This window comes from Pinus tabuliformis, chromosome 6 (genome assembly GCF_031772625.1).
Source record: "Pinus tabuliformis cultivar Carrire ecotype Pingquan chromosome 6, CPIR1, whole genome shotgun sequence".
NCBI lineage: Eukaryota > Viridiplantae > Streptophyta > Pinopsida > Pinales > Pinaceae > Pinus > Pinus tabuliformis.
This window is the reverse complement of record NC_142292.1, coordinates 110,886,282-110,898,202: the sequence shown is the minus strand read 5'-3', so window position 1 is coordinate 110,898,202 and position 11,921 is coordinate 110,886,282. Positions and strand designations below refer to the sequence as shown.

General features: G+C 37.4%; 1 non-coding gene across 1 annotated transcript; it reads left to right on the top strand.

Moving 5' to 3' along the window:
• Positions 1–994: 994 nt before the first annotated feature.
• TRNAI-AAU (transfer RNA isoleucine (anticodon AAU)) lies at positions 995–1,068 on the top strand. Its single transcript has one exon. It is a non-coding gene; the product is annotated as a tRNA-Ile (tRNA).
• The last annotated feature ends 10,853 nt before the right edge of the window (positions 1,069–11,921 follow it).

Here is an 11,921-nt window from a genome sequence, read left to right as displayed (position 1 = left end):
TTGGATTCCAGGGACTATAAACACCACAACTTGGAACACTAGATACATGCAAATTATCAATATTTATTGGCACTTAAAATGATAACGGGAAGTATCTTAATGGAGCATTGAGAGACTTGCATTAATGAGCTGCAAAAATAGAGTAACAAGCTTAATGGCAGCTTCTCCTCCGTGGCAAAGAAGATTGCAGACGTGGAGTTCACCACTTCAAAGGAAAAGGAGGACCATCCAGATATAATTAAGGTGGACTCTATCCAAATAGATAAGATTTCATTTTATTTTTATGATATTGTTTATGCGCAACAACACTACCAACTTAAATATGTATGTTATTTTTGTGTTACTAACCTAGATATATATGTTATTGTTAATGTCATTAGGAAAGTCGATAAATATATGTTATATCATCAAAATAAGTTTTTTTTTTGTAAGTTTAAACAATACACCATGCAAAAAGCCTTCTTACCATACTAACTAATGTTTTAGTTTTAGTTTCTCTGGTAAATATTTTTGCATGCAAAGCAATCTCCTAATAATACACATATCAATTATTGAGATTTAAACATTCTGATAGGATATGGAATATTTAAATTTAAACATTCTATAAAATGTAGATATTGGATGTGATTTTTTTTTATTAGCTTGCACTGTTTATCTGTAGTGGTAGATGACCTCGGCCTCAGAGCGCTGACTTTTCATGGACGAGACTCACTTTTGCAGCAGCATGTATGTGGACCTTCATCTCTCTGCAGCACTTCTGCCTTTTAACACAATTTGAAATTCACTAATAGAAATTAGAGATGCGCACTTTCACTGGGAATTTACCAAAATCGTATTTATACAAAATAAAAAAATTAAGTTTACCCGCAATTGGATGTGCCTACTTCTAGCTCCGTTGATTGACGGCAGAAAATTTTCGATTGCCGTTGCCACAATTCTTAATTCTTCGTATATAAACAATCACTAATATTTTTACATACCGTCTTAGACAACTGGCCTATTAGCTCAGTTGGTTAGAGCGTCGTGCTAATAACGCGAAGGTCGCAGGTTCGAGACCTGCATAGGCCATTACATGTTTGATTTCTGCGCATTTTTTTGTTACGATTTCCGTTGCATTCACAAAAATTTTACCCTGTAACTCAAAGTCTGATGCCTGTATACAGCATTTGGTCCTCCTTCGGCGATAAAACTTCTGATCATTAGTTTTACTTGAATGTTTTCCCAAGCAAATTAATTTTATATTAAAGATTTTTTTTTAAATTTGGTAATATTACATCTTTATTATGTCTAACATTTCACTGGATCAGGGATAGCACAAGATTTGAAACGAAGACTTGTGGTTTAGTGAGACTTCATTTCTATAGCCAGCCATTGCCAATAGCACAAGATTTGAAACGAAGACTTGTGGTTTAGTGAGACTTCATTTCCATAGCCAGCCATTGCCAATAGCACAAGATTTGAAACGAAGACTTGTGGTTTAGTGAGACTTCATTTCCATAGCCAGCCATTGCCAATAGCACAAGATTTGAAACGAAGACTTGTGGTTTAGTGAGACTTCATTTCCATAGCCAGCCATTGCCAATAGCACAAGATTTGAACACAAGACTTCTGATTTAGTGAGACTTCGTTTCCACAGCCAACGATTGCTAATTAAATTACCCAAAACAAACTACACTAAATTTTTTTGAAAATTTTATTAATAAGTATATTCATATTATAATTTGAGATGCTCAATCCTACTATTTTAGGATGTTATTGTTAAACTTATTTTGAAAGAACAAAGTTTACACTAAAACATAATTTGAGATGCTCAATCCTTAGTATGTTATTGTTAAACTTATATTCAAAGAACGAAGTTTACACTAAAACTCAAAAAAAATAATATACATCTTTATTATGTCCAACATTTCACTGGATCAGGGATAGCACAAGATTTGAAACGAAGACTTGTGGTTTAGTGAGACTTCATTTCCATAGCCAGCCATTGCCAATAGCACAAGATTTGAAACGAAGACTTGTGGTTTAGTGAGACTTCATTTCCATAGCCAGCCATTGCCAATAGCACAAGATTTGAAACGAAGACTTGTGGTTTAGTGAGACTTCATTTCCATAGCCAGCCATTGCCAATAGCACAAGATTTGAACACAAGACTTCTGATTTAGTGAGACTTCGTTTCCACAGCCAACGATTGCTAATTAAATTACCCAAAACAAACTACACTAAATTTTTTTGAAAATTTTATTAATAAGTATATTCATATTATAATTTGAGATGCTCAATCCTACTATTTTAGGATGTTATTGTTAAACTTATTTTGAAAGAACAAAGTTTACACTAAAACATAATTTGAGATGCTCAATCCTTAGTATGTTATTGTTAAACTTATATTCAAAGAACGAAGTTTACACTAAAACTCAAAAAAATAATATACATGCCGTTAATGTTGAGGCAAATTCCTCCCGGTCGTTACCAAATGGACCTGGAGTGATTAAGGATGGTGATGCTTTTGACCTTCGTTACCATTAATCTCTCCCTAAAGTTTAACAAATATAATTGTTTTATAAATGTTACAATCAATAGATGTCTTTTTATTATTACATTTTATACAATTATTCATAAATGTTATAAATAAGTCGATTACAACATGTCTCTAGAGACTTAAACCCACACAACAATGGAAACAAATTTTTCATTAAACAGTTGGAGCTAAGATCCTACAACAAAAATATATTTGCATTTAATAAGCACTAAAAGTATAATATATACTTGAAAATCCAACCAAAGTATTTCCTCTATTCATATCTGACATAATTTTTTACCCAATTTATTTACCATTACTATTATGAAAAACAGTTATATCCAATTAATCATATAAATATTATCCTTAAACATGGATAATCATTTATTCTAATTCTGTATCATATTTATATTTTCTCATATTATGATATGTCTCATAAACATATTCTGTTTTCATTGCACATAAAATTATTATATGTGTAGATATTAGATTTATAACATTATTTTACGAAAATAAATGTTCTATAATCTTTATCTCTACACTTGTAACTACATAACACATGACGTCAAGACCTAGTCAATAAAAACATCATTATTTTTTTCTATAAATATTTACTAAAACCCTTTTATAATGTTATGTGAGATGTATTACAAGAAACATAATAAAAATAATATATTACATATCATAAAAATAATATTCATGTAAATGTATCATTCAAATCATCTATAAAAATAATATATTACATATCATAAAAATAATATTCATGTAAATGTATCATTCAAATCATCTTTTTTACATTTTACGCCACAAACTACTACATATCTCAAGAAGATATATGGAAGGAAAGCATAATTCCAAAGTACATTAACATCTAGCTAGATTGGATCAAAGACCAACTTAATGAGGTCAAGAGGCTAGGGATGGTAAATATCTCTACTACAATATCTCAAGAAGATTTTTTTCCAATGGAAAAATCATAATCTTTCATTATGTGGAAAAATTACATATAGTAAATGCCCAAGGCATATGCAAGTATGTTGGCCCATGACCATTTCAAAAAACTGTATCAAAAAAATATAGATGGCCTAAGGCATTTCCTGTAGGATTGTTCAGTGTGATAGAACCTGTACATATTCCTCGTAGAGGTATTCGTCTGTTTGTCTATATATCATCAGAAAATATATACATGGTTTTTTTGAGAAAAAAGACTAAGATAAAACAACAAAATGTATATTTTTAGGGCCTTTCCTCCCTATGGTACTCCTGATCTATATAAGGCCTGTGGTGATATTGATAGAAATCTTCTCCCATCTGTTCAGAGATCATCCACAAGCCTCGAGGTAGTAGTGTTCCCTCCTTGGAAAGCCTATCAGCATCTTCATTATATTGATGACAAGAGACTATGTTAAAAGCTACTGTGAAAATGTTGACTTCATCCAAAATATTTCGAAGTGAAATAGCATGACATTGATTTTTATTGTTGAACCAGTTGATAATGATTTTTGAATCCCCATAGATTTGAATGGTAGAGCAATCATGAGCTAGTGCAAAGTGGAGCAGATGTCTGAGGGTGATTAGCTCGGCATAATTGTTTGTTCCCTCCCCCAGTCCCAATTGGACCTTATAGAAATGTTGATAAGATATATATAAAATGAAACCCCCTCCATGTAAAAATTCCCACTGTAGATCACCTGATAATGCAATGTACTAAAGCAATAAACTAGACCTACTTCTACAAACAAACTTGTGAAAGCTTAATCAATTTGAGCACGATCAATTTAGAAAACATATAACAAAGAATGAGAATTCAATCACACATGAACACAAAAGAATAATCTGGGGAAAGCCTCAGCTAAAAACCCCTCTATCTGTATTATCAAACAAGTGGAAACATATCAGAGATTACACAAAGCTTTAGCTCACAAGCTATCCAGCTCTCAGTACAATCCCTCAACACAGCTCATAGACTGAATAGACACAACATATGCCTTCCTTCAATCCTCCAAGCCTCCTATTTCCTTGCGCAGTTTCTCTTGGGGTCCAAAAGCTTCCACTTGTGTGAAATTACCTCACACACACTCTCTAACCTCTGATCTAACTGCACAATCCTCAAGGAAAGAATTCCTTCTGCATGCAAGAGATATCCTCATGGGAATATTCCTGCAACTGATAGTACACTGTCCCATCATCTGATCTCAACTGGGTCTCTGACTGAACTGACATGCATGAGTTATTTATGAGAGAATATTCAGTTATATGAAGTACACTAGTTACATGCATGCATGCATTAACTAACTGAACTCACAACTAGTTCCTCCAACTGTTGGAACTAATCTAACTGGACTTAACTCAGTTAACTGAGCTAACTAATTACAACTCAACCTTATCTCCTTAATTGATGGATAACTTCCTCAATCAAAGGGATAACTGTTGCATGTCTCCACATAGACTTCATGTTTGATTTTCTCCAACTAAATAACTCAAGATGAATTAATTAATTATTTTCCAAACAACTGCTAAGATCAAATTCGAATTTTAATTCTCAATTTTAGTTCAGGGACTAACTAAAATTGGAATGTATCCGGAAATGCTATTTATAGCAATGCTTATTTTAGCACTTCTATATTTAGCATTTCTTGTTGCTATTTTCAACACTCCCTCTCAACAAGAAAGGGATTATCTGTCACCCCAATCCTCTCTTTGTGGAATTCGAACTTGCATTTTGACAATGCCTTAGTCAAAATATCTGCATCCTGTTCCTCGGTCGAAACATACAGCAACAACATGATCCTCTTCACCACACAATCTCGAAGATGATGATACCGAATATCGATGTGCTTGGACCTGTCATGAAATACTGGATTCTCAGAGAGTTTGATACAACTCTGATTATCGCAATAGATCACAGTTGGATCCATCCTCTAACCAAACAATCCTACTAGAATTTTCTGCATCCAAATGGCCTCACATGCTGCCTGACTGGTAGCCATGTATTCAACCTCTACTGAGATAAGTGAAACTGACCTCTGTTTCCTGTTGTACCAAGAAACTGTAGTTGAACCAAGGTTGAAAATTCCTCCTGAAGTGCTCTTCCGGTCTGATGGACTCCCTGCCCAATCTGCATCTGTGAAGCCCTGAAGCTTCACTCCCTCTGTCCGTCTGTACCACAATCCATACTGAGATGTGCCTTTGAGGTATCTCAGCACATGCTTCACTGCCTTCCAAAACAACTTGGTAGGTTGAACCATAGCTTGACTCAACTGGTTCACCGCAAAGCACAAGTCTGGTCGTGTGTTCACTAGATACATCAATGAACCCATAAGCTGCCGATAAACAGTAGCAGCTACTACCTCACCTGAAGTAGCATCCTCCTTCCTCCAGTTACTAGCTAGAGGAGTCTGCATGGGCTTGCACTTCTCCATGTGGAATCGCCTGAGTATCTCATTGGCATACTTTCCTTGAGATACAAACACTTCCCCATCCTTCTGCCACACTTCCATGCCTAGAAAGTAGTGCATAAGGCCCATGTCCTTCATCTCAAACTCTCTTGCAAGATCCTCCTTGCAAGACTTGATCAACTGATCATCACCTGTCAATATCAGATCATCCACATAAAGAACAATGATCAATGGCTTACCTTCTACCATGATGTGGTAAAGGTTTGTATCTGCTTCACCCTTGATGAATCCCAACCCGGTGAAATAGTTTTTGATCATGGTGTACCAAGCACAAGGTGCTTGCTTCAACCCATACAAAGCTCTCTTGAGTCGGCACACATGCGACTCACGATCAAAGGTCTCAAATCCTTCCAACTGCTCAATGTGCACCTCTTCCTTAATCGTGCCATTGAGGAACGCAGTCTTCACATCCATCTGATGGATCTTCCAACCCATCTGAGCTGATAGTGTCAACATCAATCTGATAGATGAGTACCTTGCTACAGGAGAAAAAGTCTCATCGTAGTCGATCCCCTCGACCTGTGAGAAACCACGGGCAACAAAACTTTCCTTATGTTTCTCAACACTGCCATCAGCTACTTGCTTTACCTTGTAAAGCCATCGGGAAATCACCATTGACATGTCTTCCGGTCTTGGGACAACATCCCAAACACAGTTCTGAATGATAGAGTCGTACTCCTCCACCATTGCATCAACGAAGACTGGTTGTTGCACAGCTTCCTCAAAAGAAGAAGGTTCGGTCTCTACACACTCCCCAACCAGGGCCATGTAACCAATGTACCGCTCAGGTGACCTCCTCTGTTTGCGCTGAGAGGATGGTTGTCCCACATTCTCTCTCGCATCCAACATCAACCTGTCAGCTTCCCTTCAGCGTTTCCACCCATCTCTGGAAGACTCTGCATGAGTGGATGTCTCCACTCCCGGATCCTCTACATGAAGCTACTTCGCATCAGTTTGAGGCTCCTCCTCCTTAGAAACTAAAAGTTCCTCCTCTGCATGCAACTTGAGCTCCCTCTCGAGTGATACTCGCATGGCTTTCTGCTCGTCGAACTTTAGATCTTTGTGTACCACTGTCCTCTGACTGGTAGGCAAGAACACCCGATAGTTGTGGGGTGTATCAGTGTACCCCACAAGTATCCCCAACTCAGTTGTTGGATCTAGCTTCTTCTGGGTATCTTTGGTCACATGGCAATAAACTGATGATCCAAAGATCCTGAAGTGACTCACATCTGGTCTCTTCCCGGAAAAGGCCTCCATTGGTGTCTTCATCCCCAGTATATGGTGCGGGCTTCTGTTCTACAAGTATACTGTTGTATTGCATGCCTCAGCCCACAAATGAAGTGGTAGGCTTTGGTCATGTAGCATCACATGAGCTACTCCCACAATCGATCTGTTCTTCCTTTCGGCCACCCCATTTTGCTGTGGGTTATGGGGTGTCGTCAACTCCCGTTTAATTCCTTCTGCTGCACAAAAGTCTTTAAACTGTTGGGAGACATACTCTCCACCATTATCGCTTCACAAGGCCGTTATTTTCTTTCCAAATTCTTTCTCTGCCAAGGCTTTGAACTCACAAAACCTTGAGAAGGTTTGATCCTTTTTCTGCATAAAGCAGATCCAGCATCTACGAGAAAAATCATCAATAAAAATAACATAGTACCTTTGTTTAGCGGTGGAGGTTGTCGAGAATGGTCCACACACATTTGTATGAACTCGCTCTAGGATTTCTCCAGTTCAACTGTCTCGATCTTGAAAGGAAGATTTTGCATACTTACCCAAGGTACAACCTTTGCATGTATCCACTCTCTCCAGTTTACCCTTGGGAAGTCCGATAGAAATCTGCTGCATGATCTTCAAGGCCCCATGATGCAAGTGGCCCAATCTTCTATGCCATAGCTTGCCAACATCTTGGCTCTGCACCAACTCTGCTTTGGAACTTGTCAAACCAGGAGGTAACTCCTCAAAACAATTCATAATATTCATTCAGGTTGGTCTTTATTATATACATGAGGGAGAGATTATTCATTTCATCTCCCGATGACTCTTCATATTTTCTATTATTTATTTACATCAATTTCAGTTATTCACCCAATCCTGATGATTAGGTGTCAACATTCCCCCCCTTAATCTGAAGGGATGTTGGTGAGTCCAAGAATCGTTCTGAATCTTTCAAGCTTTTCTCTTCCAAGAAATTTGGTGAAGATGTCTGCAATTTGCTCATTAGTGGAACAATGGTGGAGATGGATTGTTTTGGCCTCAACATGATGTCGAATCAGATGATATTTAGTATTGATGTGCTTCGTTTGATCATGTAACTTTGGGTTCTTGGCCAAATTTATTGCCGAGGTATTGTCAATCATGAGTGGAGTCGATTGTACTTGTTTTACCTGCAAATCATCAAGAATTTTCCTAAGCCACACAATTTCTTTTGTTGCCTTAGCTGTTACCACATATTCTGCCTCTGTTGTGGAATCTGCTGGAACTGATTGTTTGTGTGATCTCCAGGAGATAGCTCTTGATCTAAGACTCATAACATAACCTGAAGTAGATACCCCAATTTCTTTGTCTCCATCGAAGTCTGAATCAGAGTATCCAATCAAGCTGAAGTCGTCCACTTGTGTATACTTGATTCCAAAGTCTTGAGTTCCCTTCAAGTACCTTAGAACTCTTTTTGCAGTAGACCAATGTCCCTCACAAGGCTTTTGCATAAACTTGGAGAGGATTCCAACAACAAACAAAATGTCTAGTCTGGTAGTAGTTAGGTAGTTGAGACTTCCTACAAGCTGTCTATACTTTGTTGCATCCTCAAATTCTTTTCCTTCAATGGATGTGAGCTTTAAGTTTTGTTCCATTGGAGTAGTAAGAGGATTGCATTCTGTCATGCCAAACCTGTTCAACAGATCTCCAATGTACTTCTTTTGAGAAAGGAATATGGACTTTGGATGTTGAGTTACTTCAATACCAAGATAGTAATGAACATAGCCCAAATCAGTCATTTCAAAACCTTTCCTCAATTCCTTCTTTATGGATGCAATGTAGCTTTCATTGTTCCCTGTCATCAAAAGATCATCTACATATACCACAAGATATACAACTGTTTTGCCAACTTTCTTGACAAATAAAATTGCATCATCAATATCATAATGTTTGAAATTGAGTTTCAGAAGATGCTCAGTTAGATTTTCATACCAGGCTCACGGTGCTTGTTTGAGGCCATACAAGGATTTCACAAGTTTGCATACTTTATGTTCATGTCCTTTCACAACAAATCCTTCAGGTTAGGACATAAAAACATTCTCTTTTAGATCTCCATTCAAGAAAGCAGTTTTTACATCCATTTGATGGACTTTCCAACCGTTCTGAGCTGCTAGGGCAAAGAGTGTCCGGATGGTAGCCCATTTTACTGTGGGGGAAAAAGTCTCCTCATAATCGACCCCTTCCTTCTGTGCAAAGCCTTCTGCCACAAGCCTGGCTTTGTGCTTGTCAAGTGAGCCATCAGCTTTATACTTGTTCTTGTAGACCCACTTGTAGCCAATTGGTTTGGTTCCTAATGGAGGATCAACCAGCTTCCAAGTGCCATTCTTTATCAGGGCATCATACTCCTTTTGCATCACTTCTTTCCATTCATCATGAGAAGCAACTTCTTTGAAGGAAGTTGGTTCAAAATCTGTAGACAAATTCAATTCACAATCATAAGAAACATCCATATCAACAAGTGAATCAGAGTCATCTACATCACCTCTATTTTGCTGGTTTGAATTTCTAGTTGCTGTCTTTCCAACCTCATCAGGATGAACATTTTCAAGTTTCTTTGTCAGCCACTTTGGAGGACCTTTCTCAGATGGTCCAGGCTGCTCCGTTGATTGAGTTGGGACTGAATCAAGATTGAGTCTCCCAATTCTATCAATCACATCACTTAAAGTATCATCCATTGTTGGAGTTTCATGCGGGGGAGAGAGTGCTTTAGAAGAAGATTCCACAGGTTGATCTAGTATAGGAATCCCCCCTTCAAGATGTGGAATCTGATTATCAAATTCTTGAAATGATTTTGCATTTGCGAATCTATCCAAGCGATCAAGTTGTTGTTCAACAACATTGTTAGTTTTGGATGTTTCAAGAAAGATTACATCTCTAGATACAACAAACTTTTTATTGACTTCATCATAGAGACGGTATGCTTTGGAGGTGTTTGAATACCCCAGGAAGATACACTTACGACTTCTTGCACCAAGTTTGTTTCTATGTACCTTTGGTATCAAGGCATAACAGGTGGAACCAAAGACCCTGAGATGCTTTACCGAAGGAATGTGCCCATACCACATTTCATATGTAGTCTTGTTTTTGATAGCATTAGATGGACATCTATTCTTTATATATACAACACATAGAACTGCATCAACCCAAAACATCAATTTTACATTTTTGAAAAACATCATGGAGCGTACCATATTTAAGATTGTCCTATTCATTCTTTCAGCCACACCATTCTGTTGGGGATTATAAGGCACAGTAGTTTGATGTTTGATCCCATGTTGGCGAAGATAGTTTTCAAATTCATTTGAAGTGTATTATTTTCCATTATCAGTGCGAATAGAGCCAATATGAGATTGTGCATAATTTTCAATCCATGTATGAAAGTTCTTGAATGTTTGAAAAGCATCAGATTTGTTCTTCAATAAATAAACCCAACACATTCTGGTGTAGTCATCAATAAATGTCATCATATATTTATTTCCATTTGCAGAAGGAATAGGCATTGGACCACATAAATCTGAATGAATGAGTTCAAGTTTTCTATGTGCTCTTAAATGTGAATCATGAAAAGACTGTTTGTTATGCTTTCCTAGAATACAAGCATCACATTGCTTAAGTTTCCAAGGAATTGTAGGCAAAACAGTAACACCATTTTTCTTCAACAAGCGGAGGTTGTCATAGTTCAAATGTCCAAATCTAGCATGGCATAATAAACTTGATGGAAGTGTACCTTCTTCATAATGAGAATTGTATGAGAAATGTTGTGCACGAGCAGAGGTACCCTGTAGCTTGAGAAGCCTTTCTTCTTCTATCCCCCTCATGACAAGTGAGTGGTCAGATGCTTTTCTCACCTCAAGCTTGCCATCAAACATATGAATGGAGTGACCTTGCTGTTGGATGTGGACCAAGGACAACAAGTTTTTCTTCAGCTGTGGGAGATATAGAACATGATGCAGAAGGAAGTTTGGAAGACCAGGCAATTTAAGCCTGATTGTGCCAAGCCCTGATGGCTTGAGTTTTGATTGGTTTGCAAAGTATACTGCTCCATCAACATTGTCAGTAAATTCTTCAAAAAAATCTTTTCTATGAGTCATGTGGCAAGTTTCTCCCGAATCAAGCAACCAATCATTTTTCCAAGAAGCAAGTGAAGCATTAAATAAATCTTCATTTACTCCAATATTACATTGTGCCACAACATAATGAGCGGATTCAGGTGGTTTACCTTTGTCTGTGTCGTTAGTTTTACCTTTGGGTTGGTTTCTTTGATGCTCAATTTTGTCCCAATGTAACTTGCATGTGGAGGCATCATGTGATCCATTTCTTTTGCAGCGTATGCAGTGCAAATCTGACTTTTCTCCTTGAGAGTGTTTGCCCCCCCGCCTCTAAAATATCTTCCTCTTCCTCTTTGACCACCTCTTCCTCTGGAAGAATCTTGGGCAAGATTCTTTTCTTTATGAGCAAGGCACACAGCCTCTTCAGAAGATTCAGGGCTTGTCTTCTTTCCAAAATATTTCTCTCTTTCAGCAAATTTTTTCACAAGAGAGTCAAAGGTAATATCTTTGAGATTTCCATTTTCTTGCAATGAATCAAGATAATTGGAGTAAGTAGGATAAAGTGCCTTGAAAAAATCGATAGGAGGAATATCCAATTCAACTTTAGTGGCTTTGATATCATGCATTATAGCTTTTACTTCG